General features: G+C 44.0%; 1 protein-coding gene across 1 annotated transcript in view; it reads left to right on the top strand.

The window, feature by feature from the left end:
* The window catches only part of COG5 (component of oligomeric golgi complex 5), a 2640594-nt gene that overhangs the window by 1726826 nt on the left and 887870 nt on the right, over positions 1-25898 (top strand). The window lies entirely within an intron of this gene.

Raw genomic sequence — 25898 nt, 5'->3', positions numbered from 1 at the left:
TCTAGTGGAAGCTGCAGAGTATTACAGTTGTTGTTTTTGAAACTCGAAAAGGGATGTCGACAGGGTGTGCCAGTAATACTATCCCTAGTGTGACGTACACTGTACCCATGATCCCTCACGCGTCGAGGTCCCTCTGATTGTTTTTTCCGCCATGCTAGACTGACGCGTATAGCAGAGTTCCGTTCCGTGATAAGCCATTGACTTTGTATAATTACAATAGTTTTTCTTTCTATCCTTTCATCGACTGCCGTAACGCAGAGGAAGGAGAAAGAATACTGCCTTCGGAGACCATCGTGACAGACCGTACGGCCTTGGAACCTGATGTGCTCTTTGGCAAAGCTGTAGAAGACGCACTTAAGACAGCAAAGGATGAGTATGACACTCTAGAACCCTTAGGTCAACTCACAAACAAGCCCGCGGGCCAAAGAGGTAATGGCAATTTTCACCACTTTCGGGGCCCAAAATTGTCAGCGGGGATCTGGATACAACCAAGGCCAAGGACAAGCTTTTCAGGGCTATCCACGAGGAGAACGTAGAGGTCGTGGTAATCAGGCCAGGGGCCCAGCTCGAGGTGGCACCCCACCTCAGAGCAAGTGACATTCTGCTCCAGGTACCCTCCCATGCATCTCCAGTAGGAGGACGCATTTCCAACTTCACCCATGCATGGGAGGGTATCACCTCGGACAGATGGGTATTGTCCACAGTAGCAGGGGGCTACTGCATAGAACTACTTCAACGTCCTCATGACCACCCCCGAGTCAAAAGGTCCACTCAGAGGAACATCAGCGGATCCTTCTAGAAGAGATAACAGCGCTTCTATTAAAGGATGCCATCGAAGGGGTCCCAGCCAACCAGGTAAACAGGGCTATTTATTCAACTTCCTTGTGCCAAAGAAAGATCTAACTATGCGCCCAGTATTAGATTTGCGGCCTGCGAACAAGTATGTCAAGCCACAAAAGTTCTGCATGACTACGCTACAAGAGGTAATCCCGCTTCTAAAAAAGGGGGATTACAATGCAACACTGGATATGAAAGATGACTATTTTCATATTTCAATGTTCCCAGTGCACAGAAGATTCTTGCGTTTCAAGATAGCGAACCAGCACTACCAATTGAAGGTGCTGCCCTTCGGAATGGCCTTGGCTCCAAGGGTATTCAACAAGGTACTGGCGGTGATGGCAGCGCACCTTCGCAGGGAGGCAATCCCAGTGTACCCTTGCTTGGATGACTGGCTCATAACAGAGGGAATCACCTCTGATTTGCATACAAAACATCCAAACAACTATCAACCTCCTCTTTCAATTGGGCTTCTCAATCAACGAGAACAAATCAAGCCTAGTGCCAAGCACTTCCAAACAGTTCCTAGGTGCTATCCTAAACACAGAGGAAGGATTGGTCTTTCCTTCAGAGGAGAGAATAAGGAATTTGTTACTGCAAATACCATATTATCAGGCCGGCCACCAGATAAGGGTCCGCAAAGCGATGCGTTTAATAGGCATGATGGAATCTTGCATATACCTGGTTCCTCATGTGCACCTGCGCATGCGTCCCATACAGGAGTGTTTGGCGAAACAATGGTCTCAGGCAAGCGGTCAGTGGGACGATCTAGTGGTCGTTTCACCCAACACAAGTACAAAATCTTGGCTGTTGGACAAGAGAAATCCTGACGAAGGGAAAACTCTTATTCAACCCACAGATACAAGCAGTGGTCACAACGGATGTCTCACTGGCAGGGTGGGGGGGGGCTCACTACCTTCACCACACAGCCCAGGGTCTGTGGTCTCACACTGCAGCTGAGAACCACATAAATGTGCCGGAACTTCTGGCAGTATTGAAAGCCCTCCAGGCGTTCGAACCCCATATAACAAACCTGTCAGTGCAGATCCTGACGGACAGCACCACAGCAATGTTTTATATCAACAAACAGGGGGGTACACGCTCTCCAAATCTATCCAGACTTTCACAGAAAATCTGGAAATGGGCACTCAGACGGAAAATGTTCCTGTCATCACAACATTTTCCAGGGGAACTCAACGCTCTAGCAGACTTATTGAGCAGAGATCCCTTACCAGAGGTACACGAGTGGCATCTACACGAAGAAGTCATAGAACAGCTCTTCTCTAAATGGGGTTTTCCAACTACAGACTTATTCGCCACAAGCGAAAATCGTCAATGCCCAGACTTGCGTCCAGGTTACCCCAGCCAGACTCCAAGGGGAACGCCCCATGGATGAAGTGGTCAGGGAAGTTTGCTTATGCTTCCCCTTCCCCCCCGACTCCTCTCATGAGGAAGGTGGTGAACAAGTTACACAAGGAACCGATGACGCTGATCCTTGTTGCTTCTATGTGGGCAAGACAACTGTGTTATCCACATCTGCGCAGACTGGCGATGTGCGATCCCATCAAACTCCCATGCCAGTACAACCTACTCACCCAGCACGGAGGACTAACATTGCACCCACAGCCACACTCTATGAACTTGGCAGCATGGCTCCTGAAGCCATAGAGTTCGACATCTCAATCTACCACAGAGATATATGGATATCTTGAAAGAATCAAGAAAACCGAACACTATGCACTGTTACTATGATGAATGGTAAGGATTCGTAATTTGGTGCCAGAATAAGCAAATCAACCCCATTGATTGTACTCCTTCAAACATTCTAACCTTTATGCTCCAGTTACTGGAGGTAGGGTTAATATTTAACTCACTAAAAGTGCACCTGGCGGCTTTGTCAGCTTACACCTAACCAGGTCTCTTGGTGGAAGGTACCAGCCATCAAAGCATTTATCGAAGGGGTAAAGAGACTCCACCCTCCAATTTCTAACCCACCTCCAGGTTGGGACCTTAATGTGGTACTCGCTAAGCTCATGGCACCCCCCCCCTTTGAGCCTATGCACAAGTATAGTCTCAAACACCTGACTTATAAGACTGCCTTCTTAGTAGTCATCACTTCCATAAGAAGAGTCAGTGAAATCCAAGCGCTGTCAATGCAGGATCCTTTCTTTACTATACATAAGGATAAACTGGTTTTACGCATTCACCCTAGGTTCTCACCTAAATTAATTTCAAAATTCCATGTAAACCAGTCTATTGAGCTACCGGCTTTCGTCCAGGAACCCAAAAGCTCTGCTGAGGTAAAACTCCACACACTAGATGTGAGGAGGGTGGTCCTCTATTACGTAGACAAGACCGGACCGCTAAGAAAGACAGATCAACTGTTTGTCTCCATATCGCCAGGCAGAGAAGAAGATTGCATCTCTAAGAATGCCATCTCTAGGTGGATAGACGATGTATCCAACTGTGTTATTCCCTATCAATTAAGACACTGCCTTTATGCCAAGGGCCCACACCACAAGAGGTACTGGAGCCACTCTGGCTTTCATTGCAAATGTCCCCTTAGACACTATTTGCAAAGCAGCTACATGGAGCTCTATACATACTTTCACTCAGCACTACTGCATTGACACTCATTCCAAGACAGATACACAAGTGGAACAAGCAGTTCTAAGACATTTATTCGCTCTTGAACCTTCTCACATCCCACCTCCTTCTTCCACTGCTCGCTAATCTATGACCAGCGTGTGATCTAAGCAGATTCCACAAGCCTCAGAAGGGATACATTACTCACCGTAATCGTATTTTGATGCTTGTATCTGCTTAGATTCACATGCCACCCACCCTTCCTCCCCTCGGAGAGAAGGCGCATGGATCTTTATGAGCTTGTCTGATGCGCATCTTCTTGGATACAACTGTATTCACGCTACACCTCATGCTACCTCATGTCAGAAAAATAACCATCTGATGATATGATATGATATGGTATTTGTAACGCGCCTATACACAAGTGTTTCAAGGCGCGACGAGGCAGGGAGGGAGGGAAACAAGGGGAAGACAGACAAACGATCCTACTAGGCCAGGTGTCATTCAGATCGCGCAAGTGCAGAGGTAAGGGAAAAAGGAGGAAGTGCAGGGGGAGGAGGTGGGGGGGAAGTGCAGTACAAGGTAAGTAGCGTCAAAAATAATAAATAATAAATAATAAATAAAAAGGGCCAGCTGGTGGCAAGTGCGAGGTAGGTGCAGAGCAAGTGCTGGGAAGGGGGCTGTAGGGATACAGTGACAGTCCCACAGTGCAAGGGGAGCCAGGGAGGCAGTGCAAGTGGAGAGTGGCTGGGCCCTGGACCGAGGTTGCTGAGAGTGGCCCAGATGCAGGTTTAGTGCTGAATTCAGTGGGGAGTTAAGCAGGATTAGCAGGGGAGAGGGAGAGAGAAGGCAGAAGCGAAGAGGAAGGTTTTGAGGTGCTTCCGGAACCGGAGATGGTTCTCCTCAAGTTTCAGGGAGGCAGGAAGGCTGTTCCAGAGGGAGGCCCCTGCTGCGGAGAGAGATCTACCCCCAGCTCGTTGCTTCGAGAAGCGGCTGACCATGAGGGAGTTGGAGACGGATGAGCGAAGGGCTCGTGAAGGAAGATATTTAGGAAGAGAGAGTTGAAGGTATTTAGGTCCCAGGCCCCAGAAGGCCTTGTGGACAATGCAGAGGGTTTTGAACTTAATCCTCGCAGCCACTGGGAGCCAGTGAAGAGATTTCAGTCCTGGAGAGATACGGTCCCTGGGCTTGAGGCCAAGGACAAGTCTCGCAGTTCTGTTCTGGATAAGTTGCAGAGGGCGGAGAGTGGAGGCAGGCAGATTAAGATAGAGGCTGTTACAGTAGTCCAGCCTTGAGAGAACCAGGGCTCGGGAGACAGTGAGCTTCTGGGGGAAGGAGAGGAAGGGAAGAATACCTCTGAGGAGGTGCAGCTGGTAGTGTGACTTCTTAGAGACGTCAGATATATGAGGAGAGAAGGAGAGTGTGGAGTCGAAGATGACCCCGAGGTTTTTAGCCTTGCAGGTAGGGGCAGGAAGGGGGCCAAGGGAGGCCGGCCAGAGAGCTGCAGGGAAGGAGGGAGTGGGTGTGCCGATGATTAGAATCTCAGTCTTACTGGCGTTGAGGCAGAGGTCATTGGCGGCACACCATTCCTGGATAGCAGACAGACAGTCGGAGATGAGGGAAGGAGAGGAGGAGGCCGAGGGTAGCCTGAAAATGAGCTGGGTATCGTCTGCATAGCACTGGAAGTAGGGGCAGAGAGCGGCGATGCGGTGAGCAAGGAGTGCCAGATACTGGTTGAAAAGCCAGGGAGAGAGGTTGGATCCCTGGGGGACACCACAGGTGGACCTCGACGGGTGAGCGATCATGGGTACAGTGGACGTCACGCTAGGGATAGTATTACTGTCACGCCCTGTCGACGTCCCTTTTCGAGTTTCGAAAACAACTGTAATACTCTGCAGTTTTCACTAGATGTAGGCCTATGCACAGCATGTGAATCTAAGCAGATACAAGCATCAGAAATACGGTGAGTAATGTTCAATGAATAAACTTTGTTAAAGGGACGTTATGGTTAAGATGCGCTACTAAAAACCTATCAAATTCAGTGAAAAAAACACTGTTAAAGGGACGTTATGGTTACAAGTAAAACTGAAAAACCCCTGTAATTCGCCAGTTATGGTAAGCTAAGCAACCATAACTCGCGCCACCACCATGCACTGCTAAGAATAACAACCATCACATCAAAGATAACATTACAAATATGATTGATGACATCACTGATGCGAGGGTGGATAACGATGTCTCCGGACCATTATCCCCCCATTCCAGCCCCTGCAATGGGGGATGAAGGCTATTAATACCCTAGGTTCCCTAAGCGGGAACCCAGGCTGCTAAAAAAAGGATTTTTCTTCCTGCAGGCGTCCCGGTGTAGGAAGGAAAATCCTTTTCCAAGATGGCCACCATGGAAAGGGAAGACAGGGTCCCTACAGGGCCCCTCTTCGCTTTCCATGGCAACCTGCAGAAGGCGAAAAGAGAACCCTATGATCATATTACCACAAGCACATTTTTCTTCCCTTTCAAACCTATACCAATTTCGAATAACTTTACATCAAAGCCAGTCCCAGGTGGACATGGCCACTTTAACCCCATGTGTTGTCTCTCATGGTCATGGCCAGTACCCAGATTGTCCGGATCATGACCTTATTCAATGACCCGGACAATCTGCCACTGCCCATGGCCACAGGCTACACCTCCGTCACCAAAGGTATATCACTATGTTTTGTACCTACATTATGACACTTGTCAAAAAATAAAACACGGGCACATTTGCAAAACCATGCTTTCAGGTCCTTGCCAATGCTCCTTACGCAAGTTTGCTGGAAATCCACCTACGTTACATTTTTTCAAAAGTGTCAAATGTAAGCACATACAATAGTCATATAACCTAGCCCCCACTTGACAAAATCCATTCAGACTTTACAAAAACATTTATATCTAGATCTATAATCTTTTTGCAAACCTTTGTGTAGATTTGTCAAATGGCACCCCATTTATGAGCCTTTACATTATTTTGGGACCCCCCTAATTTTGCTCCCTCTTGCCAGAATCCTACCAAACTTTGCAAACTCATTCGGAATCAGGTCAGGAATAAAACTGAAGAATTTCATGCAGTTTCATTAAGTGGCGCCAAAGTTGTAAGCCACTCACGAACTGCTTTTCACCAACCCTGTAATGCTGAGGTGTCCCGAACTTCTCAGGACTGTTCGCGAACATCCGAACCGTTCGCGGACTTTCGCAGTTGTTTTGCTTCTTGCGGCCATATCCCATCCTCATCACCCCTCACCTCCCCAGAGATTATTTGATAAGTTTGACAAGTGCAATATTGTGTTTTTTAATATGCTTTTACCGCGATGTCCGTGGACACCGGTCGCTGTCCGCGAAACCAAATGGCGAGCATTTCCAAAAATCTGACGCACTTCACGCTTTACATCATCCAATCAGAGGGCACGTTCGATGTCCGTGGACACCACCTTGCCATCTAAGCCAATCGGAGTTCTGTCCGCGGAGCGAACAGGAAAGTGTGTCCGCAGAGTTGACATATATATCACACATTTTTGGGGATCTGCTTTTTGGTCATTTTAACTAAAAACTACTGGACGGATTTCCACCAAATTTAGAAAAGCACGCTTATCGGACCAAGCTGCCACAAATATGGTGAAAATCCGTCCAGCTGTTTGGGCTGAAGGCATGAGCAAAGTTTTTTCTCCATTCAGTCTATGGGAAAAAAATACAATTTGGGACCCCCCTCTCTATAACTTAGCCTCCCCTTGACCAAACCTCACCAAACCTTGCAGGGTAATGCAGAGTGGGCCATACACTTTGTCTGCACACTTTGGTGAGGATTCGTCCAGGGGGAGCGAAGTTATAAGCCACCCAAAAGGTGCTCTTCCTCTGGGTTTAGCAACTTAACCATAACTACATGGCCACTACTGCAGGCCATGTTTTATATATATATATATATATATACATATATATATAAAATGAAAAATCAATAACGAAAAAGTGCCAGCCATTCTCAACTGCAATAATTGTGCAAAAAAGTGCAGTTTATTGGACGCAAGAATAAAAGTCCAGCATCAAGATTCCTCCCATCATGGACCGAAGAAAAAAAAACTTCTAAATGGGTTGTACGGGTTAGCCACATGTTGCATCTTCAACAGGAGTTGAGCAGGCTGTTGCTTTAGTAATACTGGGTCAGTAGGACCTAACTCACTCACTAGTTTCATGGAATCAGCTTCACCCTGACAACACCCAGTTCAGCGTGTTCATTAACAAATAGATTTCATTTACTTTATTGACTACGGGCAACACCAGTCATAGATCTTGTTGTGCCATGTTCAATTTGAGTTGTCTAAAGCTCCAAGAGATACCAAATTGCAGGGGAAAAGTCAAAATATAATGCTACTACCTACGTTTTCAATTTTAATTATATATCACAAGGCACGTACACATTGCGCTATGCTCCCTTTTTTAGTGAAATACATTTTAAATGGGGCTTCCAAAACACTTTTAAAATCTATCTTGATTTTAATTGATTCTTGGTAACAACATAGCTAAATATTCCTGAGGCGTAGGTATCACTTTGTTTCTCTTTTTCAAATACCCAGACCAGGCAATGACCCAAACTGGCCTCCGGCAGTTCTGTGCGGTAAGCTCTCCCTGCACTCTTTGCACCTGCCCCAAACTACGTCTCAGATAACATGGTTCTGCTTTGGAAAAATCCTCTGCATTTAGTCCAATCAAGATAAGGCTCTTTTAAAGAAATTTCCCCATCAGCTACATGTAATTTGAATCCAATATTTTTCTGTACTGTCGGTCTGGCTCTCTTGCTTCTCTGTTTGCCCAAAGACCTTCCTTCTTGCTATGTGTTTTAAGCTGAAATACCCAGCAAACTCCACCCATAAATGGTAGGCGAGTACAGCTGATTGGTTAGTGTATTTCATTGGTCTCTTTACCCCAGGGAAAACAACACATCTTGCACCCAATTGTTTCCTACTGGCTCTTTCGCATACAAATACTGGGATACAGGAATGTATTTCTTATTTTTTATTTAATTTCCTAATTAGCTGTCCCCTTAGCATCTGACATCACTAAATTACTGATTTTAGGCAGAATAATTCCACAATTTTTAAAAATATGGCTTCCGTGTATCTCTGTTTACAAAATCACATTTTCATGCATCTACCTAGGTAAAGCGTGTCCAATTCACCCCATATCTAGGACGTGCCACTGCAGCATTATAACTCTATTATTTAGTTGCAAAGTGTCACTTAATGTCGGTCATCTTCATATGAATGGGTGCAGCATGAAGTTACAATAAGGCATATATGTTTGCTTTCATAATAGGATGTTGTAAGGCCAAGAAATTGCTTTTTAGGTGGTTCTACATTTTATAAATATTCAAATTCCCTTTAAACCTTATAGCCAACACAAAAAGTTAAGATTCGGTTTCATTTTTCTTAACTCATTTTCTATTTCCTGCCTTTGATGTGACTTGGGTTACAATGACATCTGTTCCATTATGGCTTGCTTTAAATAACCATTTGACTGTGCAGTGTTCTTAATATTGGGGTCCTGCTATACTTGGTGACTTATGGCTTAACTCACGAAAGTAGATACTGATTAGTCAGTTTTGTCCGACCCAGTCAACTAAACCCGGGGACCTGGGGCCCTTTAAGACGAGGTAGCAATACTTAGAGATGGATGGGGATGCAGAACTTACTTGTATATCAATAATCAAACTGACTTTGGAAGTTGGCAAAACACTGTACTGTTTTTTTAACAATTATCTAAAACAGGGAGTTACAACGGACATCAATGGACGTTTGCTCGATTTCTCTCAAAGCACCACATGAAAAAACAGCATTCTTATACTAAACATTCGTCACTACTGACGTCAGCCCACGTGCCAAACTAAGAGAACCTACTCGGGATGTGATGGGCTTAAAGGGAACATCTAGGTATACGTTCCATACTGTCAGGAGTTGTGATTGGGTCTCTATGAACAGGTGGACAACTAAGCCCATCCCAAGTGAAAGTCATCTTCCGTGTCATACTAATACACAACACCCTATTGGTTACACAAACTATAGGGCTCCCTAATATGTGGCCCTCTATAATTGGTTGGCATGCTTGTACCCTTCTGGAATATTCCACATGCTAGCAAGTCAATCCAGGTGCTGGGAGGGCTGGCCTGGTCATGCCCCCCCACCCAATTAGCCCAACATCCATCAACCCTCCTGTGGTCTGCCATTCAATTAAGGCTTTGAACTCGGCCTTGTAGAGCCTCACTGTGCCTGAGAATAAAAGGGAGTGTGGCATGGTCTTATCTTCTGGTTTCAGTGTAGCTCGACCCAAAGTCTATTTTCATCTTGACCATGTGACTGGAGACCACGTTTGCGAGCTCCTTGCTGCATAAAATACTATTAAAAGATGAACTCTTGGCACTTAGTGTTTTTCCATTACACCTCCAACAGGAGTTTGTTTCTTTCTCACATTCATGTAGCTTCACAGCGGCCCGACTCTTGATACTGGGTCAGCCAGTCTTTCTTGAATTCTCCTTCGCCATCAGCTATTTTCAACTGCGCCACACTTTAAGCCTTTTCCACTGAAAGGGTTGCTGAAGTGCATTGTGGAACATACTGATTCTATACATTCCTATGTATATACCTTGGCGCATCGCCGAAATCTATTCACTACTTAGCCAGCCTCAGCATTACTTTGTCTGCTTGCGTTACAGCATCTGTACAATTGTAAAATGACTTTACATTTCTTCAGTGTTCCTCTGCATGTGGAGTCTTCATTTCGATCCCGAAATGTTACTTTACTTCGATACCTCATCCTCAAATCCTATAGAATGTCTATATTCTTTCTTATTCTTTTTCACATTTCTTCCGGGTCCAGAAGACCATTATTTCTTCACAAATGCATATAGGGTTTTCTCAGTGGATGCCTTGTCTCAAGGATTCTTTGCGATATTGGCATCCTCACTGGTACTGCGCATGTCGCAATTTCCGGTTCCCAACATATAGGCAACATGGGGGCGGAGCTTCTGGTAGGGGTACTTGGCTCCTCAGCTACACAATTATTATTATTTAAGTTAACCTGTCAACTATACAGATGACCATCTAAGAATACTGTCAGGATTTCAAGCTAATGTGTGTATTTTTAAGCATGGGGCCTAGGCTCAAGCTACTTATAAGAGCATCTGTTTTTTCCTTAGACAAAGACAATACCAATTCCTGGTTGACCTATTTGTCTGACAATCCTGATTGCGACTGGGATATTGTTCTAGTAGGATGCAGCATAGCTAGAGACGGCCTGTTTTCTCTTTGGATTTCACTTTAGTCTTGTGCCTCACAATGGTCTGGCTCCTTGAGCACGTCTCACCTGCAGGTTTTTTGGCTAACTAGGCTGGTGCTCAGGTAGTAGATGCCTTACATGGGATGTAGAAAGCTTTGAAGAGTATGCTGGTAGGGATAGGTGTTAGTGCAATTCTCTTAGGATGTGATCACATTTCTAAGTTCCTCTTATGAGGTTTGCAGCGGTGAGCCGAAGGATCCTAGACTGTGGTACTCAAGTGGGTGGAAGGGTTTTATCATTTGGCGGAGTACGGGTTGATACCAGGCAGGTTTTTTTTAGATTTCTGCCTGCTATTAACTCGATTGATTTGGCACATGGGGCCAACGCCATCAAGCGTTGGGGTGATGATGCCATCAAGGGGCATCTCATTCAGCCACCAGTGGATGGCCTAGTAAGACGAATTCTGTTTTGTTGCGTTTAGGGTAAGGGCTTGTCGTCCAAGCTTGGACAGAAGCAAGGCATTAACCCGAGTACAATTCAATTTGAGGTATAACTATTGTCCATGCATTGGTGAAGTGAGATACTAGACTTGTTGAGGAGGTTGCTCAGTATTAATCCCTGTAGGACTCTGCAGGTGTCCAAGTGACAGTCTGATCTGAAGTTAACCTTCAGGGCTGTATTGGTGTCTGTCCCTGAAGTAGGAGGTACACCAGTTGGGGACTGAATATTCTACCTCTGAAGACTTGGTATCAAACTCAAACCAAGGATATCCCCTGGGCCATGGATGCCTGAGTTATGATCATTGTGCCCACCACAGTGTTCTCTACCATACTGCACTCCTCTTGCTGCCTGTTGTGTAGCAATAGACCCCTACGTTTGTGAGGGTAATGCAGTAGGTGCCGGGTCTGCCTTTCTTGGAGTTATTTTGTTGCTGATTTTCTTCTGCAAGTGCAGAGTATCTCCTACCTCTATCCACACATGCTATTGGTTGCTGCAGTTCCTCCACCCTGTGCTTGTCTTTCCCCATCACAAATGGTTCTCTTTAAATCCATAAATGTATTCCTTGCTCAACGCCGACTTGAGATCACCAGGCCTCTGAAAGCTTAAGGGTTTCAACACCAGTGCTTCTATTTGGGGGTATCTTTGTGTGTTTTCTATGAATGTATGTCACATCATGTGGATCATATACAGTCTTCAAATTGGGATGCCATGAGGACTAACAGAGAGCACGTTTTTGTAAGTGTCTGAATGGCACGCTCATTGATAGTCTTAATTAATCGTTTCTCATTTCCCACTCTTATCTCATTGATGTTGGGGATGATATGTGTGGTCCCTTTATGCCAGGTCTTTGTGAAGGGACATGGAGTCTGGATAGGGATTGCTATGACCACATCGCTAGTGTTTTCTGCCACTTAACTTGCATCTTTGTTCCAGAGGGTTAGTGTTGTAGGCTTGCATTTTGAATATAACTAGTATTTATTTTCTGCCACTACCTTGCATCTTTTTCGACAGGGATATTGTTGTAGACTTGCACTTTGAAACTTGCTGTTTGTGTGTGCTGCTACTATCCATCTTTTCCCACAGGGACAGTGTTGTAGGCTTGCATTTTGAATCTTGCTGTTGTCTGGTGCCACGACTCTGCATCTTTTCCCACAGGGATAGTGCTGTAGGCTTGCATTTCGAAGCCTACAGGGACTCTGGCACGCTTAGCACTCCATTTCAATGGAACATAGCCATATCCCACCTGGGGCACGGCCAGTCACCCGCTTGCTTCTGCAGCAATTCTCTACTCGACTTCATATTGCACATCACCTCTGCCATTAGAATGCAGCGGAGTCCTGACAAAACTTCGATCCAGCTGTAAAATAACCAGTCTCCTTGTCTCATATACTCTCCTGACAGTCTATCACAGCGCCCATCCACTAGTTGGATCCCCCCGGCTCGCTATCAGGGACTTGCCCATCCCGCCCTAACTTTGTACTGGCTAAAATGCATGCATGCATTCTATAAATCCTCCTTCAATTCTCACACCTCAGACTTCGGTCCTCCAAGGGCATTGACCCCACAGCGCTTTGATACCATAACAATGGAATTGGGCACTATACAAATGCCATATAACAAAACATAACATGGTGCCTTCAATAGTGAAAATGAAAGAAGGGTATGTCGCCAGAGTCTGCATTTGTCCCTCCAACGAAGGCCTTGAAACATATCTTAAACATGTTGGATGTTTGCCAACCCATTGCAGAACTTGACTGAATGTAATGCAGCGTTAGGCTAACACGATTAATGTTAACTGTTACTCGCTCATTTGGCAACAAATCATGAATATACAATTCACGGGACACTAAACGATTTTCTGTCATTCCATTTTTTGTTACTATGTCTATTGAATTCCATATGAACATTATGGTAACGGCAGTGATTGGCAGAAGTAAATGTCACACTTATTCCCAGTTGAAGCCGATTGGAGTAACTTGAGTTTTGGGTGGAAAAATGGCATGCATTTATTAATTATCTTGGCAAACTAAGCGAGATGTAGTGAGTGATTTTGTCTGTTTGCTGAGAGAGTGGCTGCTTTACATAATTTGTATTCAAAGTATGCACATAAAAATCTAACCGAGAATTTGATTCATCAATTTTAATGACATAATAGCCAAGTACTCCCGCATATTCCTTTTAATTGAGCAAGATCTGTAACTTTAATGTGCTAGGTTATAGATTCTGTAAGACTCTTGAGTCTGCACTAGATATAATCTCTTTAAACATGTATGAGTAATAACTCAACTCTTGGATGACTCCTTTGGAATGGAAATGTTGTCCTTTTTATGCATGGAATTGTGTACGCGCTTTGATCAACTTCTCTTTGGCATTTGATCATTGTAATTAGTAATTGCTTGAAAAGAACTATACATAGAAATACAGTTATAGAACTCGTTACAAATCCGAGGAAATACTCTATAGTACTTTCCACATAAGTAGCTACCCAACTGCTTAATATATCAGCAATGTAGCTTTCTTAAGGTCCTCTTTTACTGAACTCCTTGAGAGGGTTAGCTTATTATGACATCAATGCGAGCTCTTATTGCATTTGGGAGCTCTTATGTCTGTCCCGGTAATTTCTTTTCCATAGCTTCCCCTTTTCTTTTGTTAGATGGAATTTATATTTCCGCCTTGAAATCTCCAGCATTTCATAACTAAAAATGTATTTGTACGAATCCAAATTGTTAAACGATGAGAAGATTCATTCACAGTGCATATTTTAAAAACATATTTTCATATGGATGAGGACTATTTGAAGGTCTGATCCAAACGCAAAGGTGTTATTTTGTGATTCTTGAGGTGTACATATTTAAAATATGGGTCCAGACAGCTTAACAAAGAAAGCAGTTTGAAGTGAAAACTAGCTGTTGCCTAAAACGAACTGCTCAAACATGCATCGCATTTTCCAAATCCATCAGGTTATTCAAGGACTTGTTGGCACCGAAAGTCGAAAGCACATTTTTTTCTTCGGGCTGCCACTAACATTATTTCCCAAAGATCATATACTTTAGAACAAAGCAGCTTGTTTATTATGATGCCGTTAATACCTGCAGTTGCATTACCAAACTTTGTGTTCATATTTCCTCAGGCTAAAACCTCTAGCTTGCACCATTATACCCAAATAAATCTTGTTTTCTGTTATCAATATGCTTTACATATAATTGTCTAGGTTTCCATTTGAGGAACAGTCATTCTCCAAGACGTTTGCATTCTATGAACGTTTGTCGTGCACCAGAAGGGAATGAGGGCTGACTCATTGTAGTTTCTGGGGTGATCATTTGCTGTGGTTGGTTCAAGGTCACACATAGCGCAGATTGTTCTACCCCCTCCATACCTTCCATCATATGTATGCGATCGTAAGCATGTGCAGGTTGCGAAATGCTAGTTTACATAACCCCAGAAGTCCTGCCAATTGGTACTGCAGTGTTTCCACCCACTTCTTTGCTCCATTCTAATGTTTTGTCCCTAATTCTTTTTGTTTCCCAATGAACCTCAAGCCTTTCTTTTGATTTGCCTTTAGATAACCCTTTGATTTAGCAATCTATTGTTCTGGGCTCCCAGAATGTCACCTAGATGGTTTGTCTGATCCTGTGTTTGGTGGTTCTTCATTCCTAGCCTTGCTTTTTGGTGCACCTGAGTTTTAGTTGGTCTTCCAATTAGCCTTCTCCATTGTCTTCATTCTTCAGTTGTGCCTGTAAAAGGAACACTGTCCTTCATCTTTCTGCCATTTAGAGTGGTACAAGGACTTCCATCTTTTGCTGATGTGCCATTGGGGGTATTTTGAACTTCTTGGTTGTGTTCTCGTGCCGGTGCTAATGTGATTAATCCTCCATAGTCATCACTGATCCCCACCCTAAAGTCTCCTGTCATGTGGCCGAGGGAAGGCAACCACTAGCGGAACCCGATGCTGACCCTGGGGTGGTATTCTGAAGGTGGATCACATAGGAGAAGATGGCTGTGAGGGGAGAGTGGTGACTCGAGCAGAAGAGAAACAGTATTCTTCTCTTTCTTGCAAGTAAGATCCCTTAATTCCAGATGTTTTGATGGCATGTTGTCATTATTCAGAACCATTTAATTATACAAATCTGAAAACTACTTTTCTCAAAAAAAAACTCTGTTCATTCTTCGCGTGTACATGGTAAGTCTAGAACACATCCAACATCTAATGTTTATGGTGATTGTTATTCAAATAAAACTGTCCAACAATCTAAATTAAAATCATTTGAAACTTCCTTCGACTGCAAGTCCTAGAAAGCCTCAAGTACTGAGACGAGGAAGTGGAGCACGGAGTTAGTGTGTAGGGAATGCGACACCAAGTACAACATAAGTCAAGTTGTCAAGATCCTAGTCAGCTGTGCAGGACATTTAAACTTGGAAATCACATGCAGCTGTCAGATCGGACAGAGGAGAGAAGCTGCAGAGCAGGAAGCGAGCCCAGAGGCAGACTCATGGAAAGAGCCATGGGGAAAGCAGGAAGTATTTTCTGGTGGAAGCCTGGAGATGTTCAGGACCCGAGAAGAGTAACTCCACTGAAGTCGCAGCGGGTGCCCTCGCAGGGCCGCTGAAGGTGAATTGTGCGCATCAGGACCAGAAGAGACGTGGTTCTGTAAAGCGGCAATGGTTCCATTGGTAAAATAATACAAATCCTAAACGGGAACCAAAAGTGACTTTGCCAAGAAGGGGAAGCTTGCCCAATGAAAACGCCTCGCAGCAGCTGCACGTTAAACCAGTGAGTCAACCTTAAAGAGTAGGGGACCCCTGGAAGTGTCAATACATTAATGAACATTTGGGTCGCATTTTTTAATACTGACCAAGTAGAATAGAAAAGCAAGGGCAAAAGTGGTACAATTCTTCTGATATGAGATGTCAGTTTGGAGAAACCTGGAACAAGCATTGCCAAGAGCCGAGTGATATTGAAAGAAAGGTTGACAGACAGGGCTTGAACAAACCCTCATGTATGACATGTCAGTATGGAGGAAGTTGGAATAAATGATACCTGAAGTCAACAAAGTTGTATTATTGAAGAAGTGCTAAGAGGAATGTGAATGTTGGCGACACCTGATAAAAGCATTGGGTAGTGAATCTTTTTGGGAAGAGATACCTCGCAGGAGAGTACACCATGGGATCTGTATGAGCCAAAAGGGAGTAAACCAGGATATCAATAGATTCAGCTGAGACGTTTCCTGGCAGGGAGTAATTCCAGGAAACCCATTTTGAACTGCTGTCTTAAAGAGAAACGTTGTCATATTAAGTTGTTGTTTAAACCAAAGAATTAGAAAAGATTTGCCTTTTGCCATATTTTAAAGAATATTGGAGAAAAGCCATTGGTTTAACAATCCTGAAAATTAGGAAATACGTTATCTTGCTCTATTCGAACCAGTGTTGTGGAAAAGACATTCTGTTTTGCCATCCTAAAAAACCAGGAGAGGCTTTCTCTTTGTTATATTCCAACCAGGGTTGTGGAAGAGACATTTGTTTTGCCATCCTGAGGAAAGTATTAGGGACATTTTAATTGCCTTTAATAGACTATTGTTGAAAGGGAACATTTTGATCAATTTTCCTGAAACAATTCAGGGGAAGGGAGCCAACCCCTGGACACAAGGATTGTTTTGTTGAAGTAGCGTACTGCAAAACTAACTTTAACGTGAGATGCAAAGTTGAACTTTTTCCCATTGTACACAATTCATTGTGCTTTAAATGTCTTTTAAAAGTTTATAATGGTTCTTAGTACGAATTCTCAGATACAGAAATCTAATGCCATATAGGTATGTTTCTATGGCACCAGTTTGACTCAGGAGCCACAAGTAGCTCTTTATTTCTGTTGGTGTCAAATAACCATGCTCTCCTGGACAAGAAGCAGGAGCTAAAAAGTTTCCAGCCATGTCAAATCCTGCATAACCTCTTTTATGCTTGACCATGTTTCATGACTTTCTCTGGGCTCCACTGTACGTCTTTGCTCTTGGCTATCTGTTAGTATAGCATTATTTACGTGTGGCATACTCTCTAGCATCAGGCATTTGGCCTGTGGAAGTGGAGTCGAGTTCTTGCGGTTGTTAAATTATGCCCGTTCATCAACTCCACATCTCGCAGCTAGCATTCATGAATGTGCCTTCATGGAAAGGCTATTGACATATGGCTCTTGTGCAGTAGTTTTCACCTTAATCTTCCCCATTCTATGTATCCATTGAGGGTCCTGCTTCTGCTTTCCGTCTTCCCCAAGCTTTGTCTTTCCTTTGCGGTAGCCACAGTGAACACCTGTCGCTCTCCTGGTTTCCCTTGGCATTTGGGGTTCTTGGAAGTGTCACAGCTCCTGCTGCGTGAACCTGATAAGGAGCATAGCAGGATATCCAGAACCTATTGCGGCCGGCCTTGGCGTCTCCCTCTCCGGCTTAACACAGCTCCTGGGCCTCCAGCTCCCTTCTCTCCAGCCCGTTCCTCCTTGCTTTCTGCGGCCAGCCCTTTTATATCCGTTAGGAGTGTTAAATGACCACAGGTGTGGTTCATTAAGTCCAATTGCCTGACGATTGCGAAACCCATTAGGTGGACATGACTGGTTGTTCCACCCGTATACCTCCATAGCGCTCTTCTTTGTATCAGTACCAGAGGGGTGTTTGGGTATGTCGGCTTTAATAAAAGAAGAATGTATAACTCAACATTGTCTCTGATATGTATTTGTCTCAATCAAATGAGGGTGTGTCTTCCTAGTTGGTCTCTTCCTCATCCCAGTATTGAGGTGGTGTTTCTGGGGGACAGTTTGGAGGGAAGAAAAGGGAAAGGGCTGACCGTAGCTTGCAAAGGCTTGAGGAGATGGAGGGTTCATTCTGAAAAGACAATGGGGGATAACATGTCTCACCTAAGGGCGTCCTCTTCCCGCACCCTTAATTCCCTCCACCTAGGTGATCCTCCCTTGCATCTCCACCCCCAGGGTCAGGATACAAAAGCAATGGCCTTTCCCTGGCCACCTGAGAGAAGGACACAGGAAAAAGTGAGGACGCCCTCAGGTTCCTCACAACAGGCACTATACATATACAATCATATTTCCTTTATCTCATTCCCTTGTATCCTCCGATTTCTCAGATCTATTCCTGCTTTTCTCCGCCCCTTGGCCTTGTCCCTAACGCACACATTTCCCTCTGTTTTTCATTTCTCCCTCCTCCAGACTATGGCCTTGCTGCCCCTACTGGGGCACAATATGCCATTTTCTCTGACAAGGTTCCGGCCCTGTATGACAACTACGGTGGTGGTTGGCAGATTATAAAAGCTTTACAACATAACACATAACAATGAATGGAAACTTCAAAACTCAGAGACAGGAAAACCTCAACATTATTGATTCATTTAGAACTTTGGATTATGTAAGTATAATGTATGTATTCCCCATTTCTCAATGTAAACCCACATCTTTCTGATGACAACCTTTCTTTAAAATATGTCCTACTCCTGTAAAAGGGAAAGATACCCCTGGTCTAATTCGTGCTGAAATGGCTGTGTGACCTCAGAGTGTTCCTACCGCCTTTCATTGCTTGTTCATAAAATGGTACCCCCCCAATCAGAGGCCTACAAGTCTGTTTTTATGGAACCCTCTCACATTTTAAAATGCACATTGCCATTTCGAGAGAAAACATTCATATAAAAGGATGGGACTGACGTACTAGAATCACTCCACAAAACATTTGTCTTTATTTAAGGACAGAGTATCATTGCAAGCATAAATTACTCACAGAGATAACAATAGGAGAGATTGAAGGCAGTACTAAAGTAAGATGTCTTTACATAAGCGTGTTGTTGGCTTGAATGGCGTACACTGTGCAATGAAGCTGTACGAGTGGGACTCTGTACCGGGGACAGTGCCTGGAAGACATAATACTTTTAACATGACTCTACAGTGAAACAGCATGATTCCATGATACTGTCATGAACAAGGGAAGTAAGTAAGCTTTCCACACATCCTCCAAGAAAATAGATCAGCTTCAAGTTTGATCCCAGCTGGTGGAGGTAGAGCCTGTCTCCTCCAGCCTGCTGCCAAGGTCGTTGAGGCTTTGTCTGAATCCTGAAAAAGGAGACAAGAAAAATGTCTTTGGTCTCGTTAACCTCCTGAAACAGATAAACATCAAAGAGTGAGAGATCTGTGAATGCCTCTCTGTCTGCGATACCATTTCTGGTATTTAGGTATTAGCTAGTGACTATTCACATGATACAGAAGTTCAGTCTATAACGTTCAGTAGCATATTCTTCCAAATATACAGTGTCAACAAAGAAGCAGGCTAGTATACTCAGTGTGCCTTTGAACCTTAACAACAACCCCTGTGGTTCTTTGAGCAACCTGCTCATGACTACAACCATAGTATGCATCTATGGAGGTTTTGTCTATTATTGGGATGGTTTCCCTTCTACACCAAGGTAGCAGCTTCCTTGCGGCATTGTCCACCTGATGCACTCTTCTTCACTCAGCTGCAACATATGTGTGAAGTTATTTTCATCACTGCTCAGTCTGCAGACTCACCCTTCATCTACCATACCTGTTCTTACATCTCATGCAATTGAGAACGTTAGTCAGGGCCCTACGGACCAGATGCTTACACATCACACATATATCATATTGACCAAATACAAATATGTTATCCTTATTTTAGGCCCACTGTGAAAGAAAACTCTTTCCTCGGGCAATAAATGGGAACCCCAAATATGTAATAAAGTTGGCAAAGAACCTTAAAGAAGGCATTGAAATTAGGAAACAGGTTAATGGTCATTGGGTCAAACCATATGTGAGATCTTTGTTATGCATTGTTGGGCACATACAATTGGCATGATGTCAAGAGTATATCGAGTTAAGGCTCATTCATTGTACTGGGCTAGAATTAGGAAACTTGATAATTGAACGAGAATCCCAATGATGCAGTTCTCTTCTTAAAAAGTCTATTAAGTTTGTTTGTTTATTTATTTATAGCACGCGCCAGACCCGAGGGTATCCGGGTGCGTGTTCAAGAATACTTTAAGCTTACATATTACAGTTACACATTTCAGGGAGGTTACAGGGCGCATTGACAGTAAATGATGACCATATACATGGTTACATACACATGTGATTGTACACAGGGGTGTATACACAGTATACATTGAAAGTCGAGGAGCAAAGGTGGATTAAGCGGGGGTGATGAGCAAGGAAGTAAGTGTTCCGTTGCAGATTAACAGGTGGGTCAGGCATGAGTAGTCCTAGTGTAGTCAGTTATAGGTCATTTTCTTTGAGCCATTTGATGCAATTAAGTCTGAAGTGTGGATAAGATTGGTCAGACCTTAAGGATGATGGGAGGGAGTTCCATAGCTGGGCCGCTTTGACAGGGAAGCTGGTGCCTCTGGCTGTGCTCAGCTTGAATGGGGGCACAGCTAGTTGGTTGGTGTATGCTTCTCTGGTAGGTCTGTTAGAAGTTCTTCTTTTGAATCTTTCTGTTAGGTATTTGGGGGCTAGGTCATTAATACTTTTGAAAGTCAATCATGCTGTTTTGAGTTTAATTTTGTCAGCTGTGGATAGCCAGTTAGATTGTCTTCTGACATCTGAGATATGCTCTCTTCTTGGGATTCCTAGGGCGGCTCCAAGGGCATTGTTCTGCAGGGTTTGGATTTGTTGCCGCGTGTGTTTATTGGACCCTATGTATAGTGTATTGCAATAGTCCAATTTGGATAATACCAGGGCTCTTGATAGGGTGAGGCAGCTGGCGGTGGATAGATATGGTTTAGCTGCTCTAATCAGCTTACAGGTGTAAGCGGTGCTAGAGGCCATCGCATTCACCTGCTTTGTTAGAGAGAGGCAATAGTCGAGGTAAAAGCCTAGTGTTTTTACTTCTTTCGCTACTTTAATGGTGTTGCCATCTATGACAAATGAGTAGTCATCGTTCAGTCTTTTGATATTTTGTGTGTTCCCCAGTATGATGAATTCCGTTTTGTCATCAGTCAGGCATAGACCGTGACCGGCCATCCATGCCTCGATGATGAGTTATATCCTGTTCACCAAGGCCAAATCCTGTTCATAATCCCCTGAAAGTGGGATGAGAATCTGAGTGTCATCTGCATAGTTTGTGTAGGTGACGCCAGAAGGTCCAGATCATCGAACAGGGGCTTCGTGAAGATGTTATACATAGTCTGAGAGACACAGGATCCCTGGGGGACGCCACATGTGATAGGTACTGGGTCAGCCACTGCGGAAATGGAGAAAACCCTCATGGTTCTGCCGCTTAGGAATGACCTGATCAACGCAATGGCATGTGTGGAGAAGTGGGCCGCTGTTTCCAAATGGGTACAGAGCACATCATGATCCACCAAGTCAAATGCCGCTGACGGGTCCAGTAGGAGGAGTAGGGCAGTTTTCCGAAGATCTCTCAGCTCTTCGACTTGGGTTTTGAGATCGATAAGTCTCTCTGCATCAGCACCAGTATCGGCAACTCAGAGGCAGAAATGATTAGGTGAAGCCTGAGGCACATCTGGTTGTTTGTTACCCATGGCAAACACGAACACTACAATTACCCAAAACACAGTGAAGGATGTTAAAAGCTGTAAAAATGTCCATCTAATCCTATGGCTGGCTCATGTACCACAAGATCTCCAGTAGATGAAGGCTGCATAACGCTGCCTCATTACAACAGGCAGAAACGTTTAGTGAAGCCCCTGTAGCATAAATCCTGCATACAGAAAAGAGAATGCCTTAGAACTATTATAAAGGGTAAAAAAATGTATGAAAATATTTCAAACATGGATCTCTGGCCCCGCTCAAAGTGCTGTTAATTTGTTGGCGATGTAATGCTTTGCCACCTACCTCTTTAGCCGGAAGGTGAACTGAATTAGTATTCTGTAAATTCTGCTGCTCAAATTGTCCAGCAGAAGTTTAAATAGCACTGCATATATTTATTTATTATATCCCAGCATAGGTGGAGCAAGTCTAAGGCTCTTTGTAAAGCATGAGTATTCAGGGATTGGAAGCCAACATGTCTACACCTGTCAATTCCAGATATTGCTGGTGTGTGTGCTCTGCATTTATTTCTAAGAAAAGGCACTGAATAATAGGCAGACCGAGGAACTTCCCCAGCCCCCATTTGAAAAAACAGTTCCTGATCTGGATTAGTTCTAATATCAATATAACAGTGTCTGTTGATGGAGAATCTGTCCTTGTACTGAAGCTAGCTAGACTCTTTTGAGGGAGAGCATCCTAACTAGGTAGCCTACAAGTTACATTTTATATGTACATCTCTTAAGATGTCTCTGCATTGGGGACTGGGAATGCTCACACTTGATCCAGCTCCTTCTCTTCTAAAATACTTCAGAAGCAAAACAGCTCAAAGCCAGCAACGTAGCCAAAGATGCCATCACCATTTTATCCTCACTTTAAATCCTTAGGCTATCCAAATGTGTATACTGTAAGGAACAAATGGTGGCAACAGTAAAGACAGACACAAGTGATCACGATTCAAGGGTGTTTATTTAATCAATATGCATGCACAGCACACACTTCAGCTTTCCCAGCACGAGCCAAAAGTTCAGCTTCAGCTATCTGGTTCTTTGATGGTTAAATCTCTTTTCAATAAATGTCTCTTGCCTTTGAGACCTGATGTTCTCAACAAACAAACACAAAGTTCTGTTTCACTTATGGCTTTGGGTGACGACGTCACCCCTGGGTCCCTGTCTACTGGCCGTAGACCCCTCACCAGTCGTATTCGACAAATCAATGAAACATTTATTTTCTCTATGAACTTTGGGTGATGACTTTGCACCCCTGGATCTCCCTCGGCAGCCGGGCTCAGACCCCAAATGACAAGATGGACACTTCACTTCTCCTTGTTTTGCAATACTTTGCATAAATCGAAATGTCTTTTTAAACAGTTCTTCAGGATTCACCCCTGTTTATTGGCCTCCCTCTGCTGGGTTCACTCTGGCCACCTTTTTACAAAACAGTTTACTGTGGATATCCCTCGGTAGAATTTACTTCTGTCAACACACTGTTCATAAGGACGTCAGGCTTGGCACCTTTTCGTTAGCATCCCTCTGCCGGGTTCACTCTTGCCAATCTTTACAAAACAGTTTACCGATCATGCGCTCATTTCACCAAGCGGGAATCATTTCCCTTAGTTTCCCAATCAACTGTAGGTCAAAGACTTTTGATGGTACAGAAGATTTTACAAGACCCCTGTATGACCGCTTTGACCCCTCTTCTCGCCTTTCTCCCAAGACCTTCTGGTAACTGTAGTTCAACAACAGGGTAATCACCTCGAGTGAAGACCCACGTGGTGCTTGATTCTGCTATGCTGGCTTTCCCCTTTCTTATGGCAACAGTTCTTTGTTTATTCAAATTTCAATTAGTAGCTGCTTGCTGCTTTCGTTCAACACAGTTTGGTTTCTTTATTGGCTCTCCCCTCGACTCACTGGCTGTCATGAACTGCTTTGTCATTAGGCCATGCGTCTCTCCCCGGTTTGGCTGTCAGTGGAGGAGGCGCCCGGGTACTGTTGACATCGTCTGCAACACACGCTGGCTATTGTTCGCGGTTTTAAGATTTCTTCTCTTGAGGCTTCACAGGTCTAAGGGCAAGGTCACTTCTTGGTAGCCACTCGACTTGCGCTATTTGAGAATATATATCAGACTTGGGCTTAAAAGTAAATATCAAACTCAAAAACTGACTGTCATTAGGGACTTCAAGTCCCATAATTCCCTAAGTACTGGGACGAGGAAGAGGGATAACAAAGTACAATGTTACAGGAGTGGTTGAATCATTAATTCAGATGACCCACATCTGAGGGAGCCACAGAGGCTTGAGAGGCCCCACTATGGTGCAGACCATCGAGAAGCAGAGAAAACTGTTAGCAGCAGAAGCAGCGTGATTCGTGCAGGCTGTCCAGACAGAAGCTGGAAGAGACCGAAGACGCCAGGACCTCTGTTAGGCAGAAATCAGCTGCCGATCCTGAGATGGTCTGTGTCCCTCAAACCTTGAAGTGCAAGGCTGCGCAGCGGGGAGCAAAGGCGAGGGAAGCTTTTGTTCCCTGGAGGCTGTCTCAGATGGCTGGCGTGCACCCGAGGGCCTCTGGGCTGTCTTTGGTGGCTGGTGTGCATCACAGGGCCTTAGGAGCAAAAGAGCTCCAGTTGTAGGTAATGTGGGCAAAGGCGGACTACAAGCAGCTGTTTGCCGGGTCGCGAGGAGCCGCAGAAGTCCTGTGAGCGGCGAAGGGACAGGAGATTCACGTCTCACCAGGTCAGTTTGCATGCTGGTAGTGACCCCGGAGTGCTCCATACCTGCTCGCGTGTTCAAGGCAGACATTCACTAGGAGAGCAGCCCTCGTGTATGAGTGAAAGTAACTCTAAAAGTCATTTTGAATATCAAACTATTGAAAAGCTGTGAACGCAGCACTCGTATGTGTGTGAAAGTGGTTTACAAAGCAGATTTGAATACCAAACTATTAAGCAGCAGCGAAAGTCTTGTATAACAATATGAAATGACTGTAACTTTTCAAATGTGAGTTCATTGAGAACCCAGCAACCCGATGAGGCAAGATTGTTGAGAATTAATACCCGCCGCAAGTATTGCCGGAGCCAAAAGCAACTAAAATCAAGGCAAACACAATACAATCAATCTTGCCAATGGCAGAAGGGGGCTCATGAAAGGTCCATAAGTTGTGAAAGTTGTTGCTTATACTTATACAACACAGGGTAAACAATGGTCTAAACTCACATTGCCAAAGCCAAGAGAGAGGCAGACTGAGACCCTATTCTTGTCAGTGTTTGGTTACCTGTGAAGTGGGGCAACAAGAGTGACAATGAGGCTGCACTTCTGGGAAAGGAGATTCAGAATAAGTGGAACACTATTTACAGAAGAGTATTAAAGAGTCAATGTGAATCCTGTTTTCCCTAAAGAATTGTTTTGAAGGTAGAAATTGTTTAAATACTGTGAAGCTATTTTGAACCTCTTGTCAGTTGACCTTAACCATAAGAGCACTTGTTGTGAGATGCTGTTCGGGCAGGAGACTATACCCATTGGCAAATGTGTTGCTATTGATGAACTGCCAAGTTATCCTTTACCTAACAAGGATAAATCGTATAAGGAAGAGTTGTCTATTTTCTTTGTTAAATCATCAGAGTATACATACAATTATACCATTTTAAGTTGCTAAGAGCTGTTTTGGAACTTTGTAGCAAACCAAGATTTCCTTATTTATTTTTCTTGAGCTGTGAAGCAGAATTCCGCTTACAATCTGGGAAAGAGGAATTCACCTAGGTTATGAAAGAGACTGGTGTTAGAATACAAACTCAATTATTGATTAGTTTAACTTCAATGCATTTCCCTCATGTATTTATTGTATGTACAGGTGTGAGGGACAGATAGCCTTTGTTAGCCTGTTTCCTTACGTTTATTTTAGGCAGGGAAATCCTTGTCAGTTAAGGGATAGTGAGGTGTTTATATCCAGCCTTCTAATTTAATAAAATGGCATTTGTTGAGAAACCTTCACCAAGTTGTCCGCCTCAAATTTCTGACTACCCTTACAGAAAGTTCGCCATGAAGGACACTTTTTATGTATGTGTAATTCCATATGGTTCATTTTTATATATACAGTACAGGAATGATCTAGACACTGCCTCTTTACCTTTAGAATTCACAGTA

This window comes from Ambystoma mexicanum, chromosome 12, assembly GCF_040938575.1.
Source record: "Ambystoma mexicanum isolate Mex_15411 chromosome 12, UKY_AmexF1_1, whole genome shotgun sequence".
Lineage (NCBI taxonomy): Eukaryota > Metazoa > Chordata > Amphibia > Caudata > Ambystomatidae > Ambystoma > Ambystoma mexicanum.
This window is presented reverse-complemented; position numbering and strand designations above follow the sequence as displayed.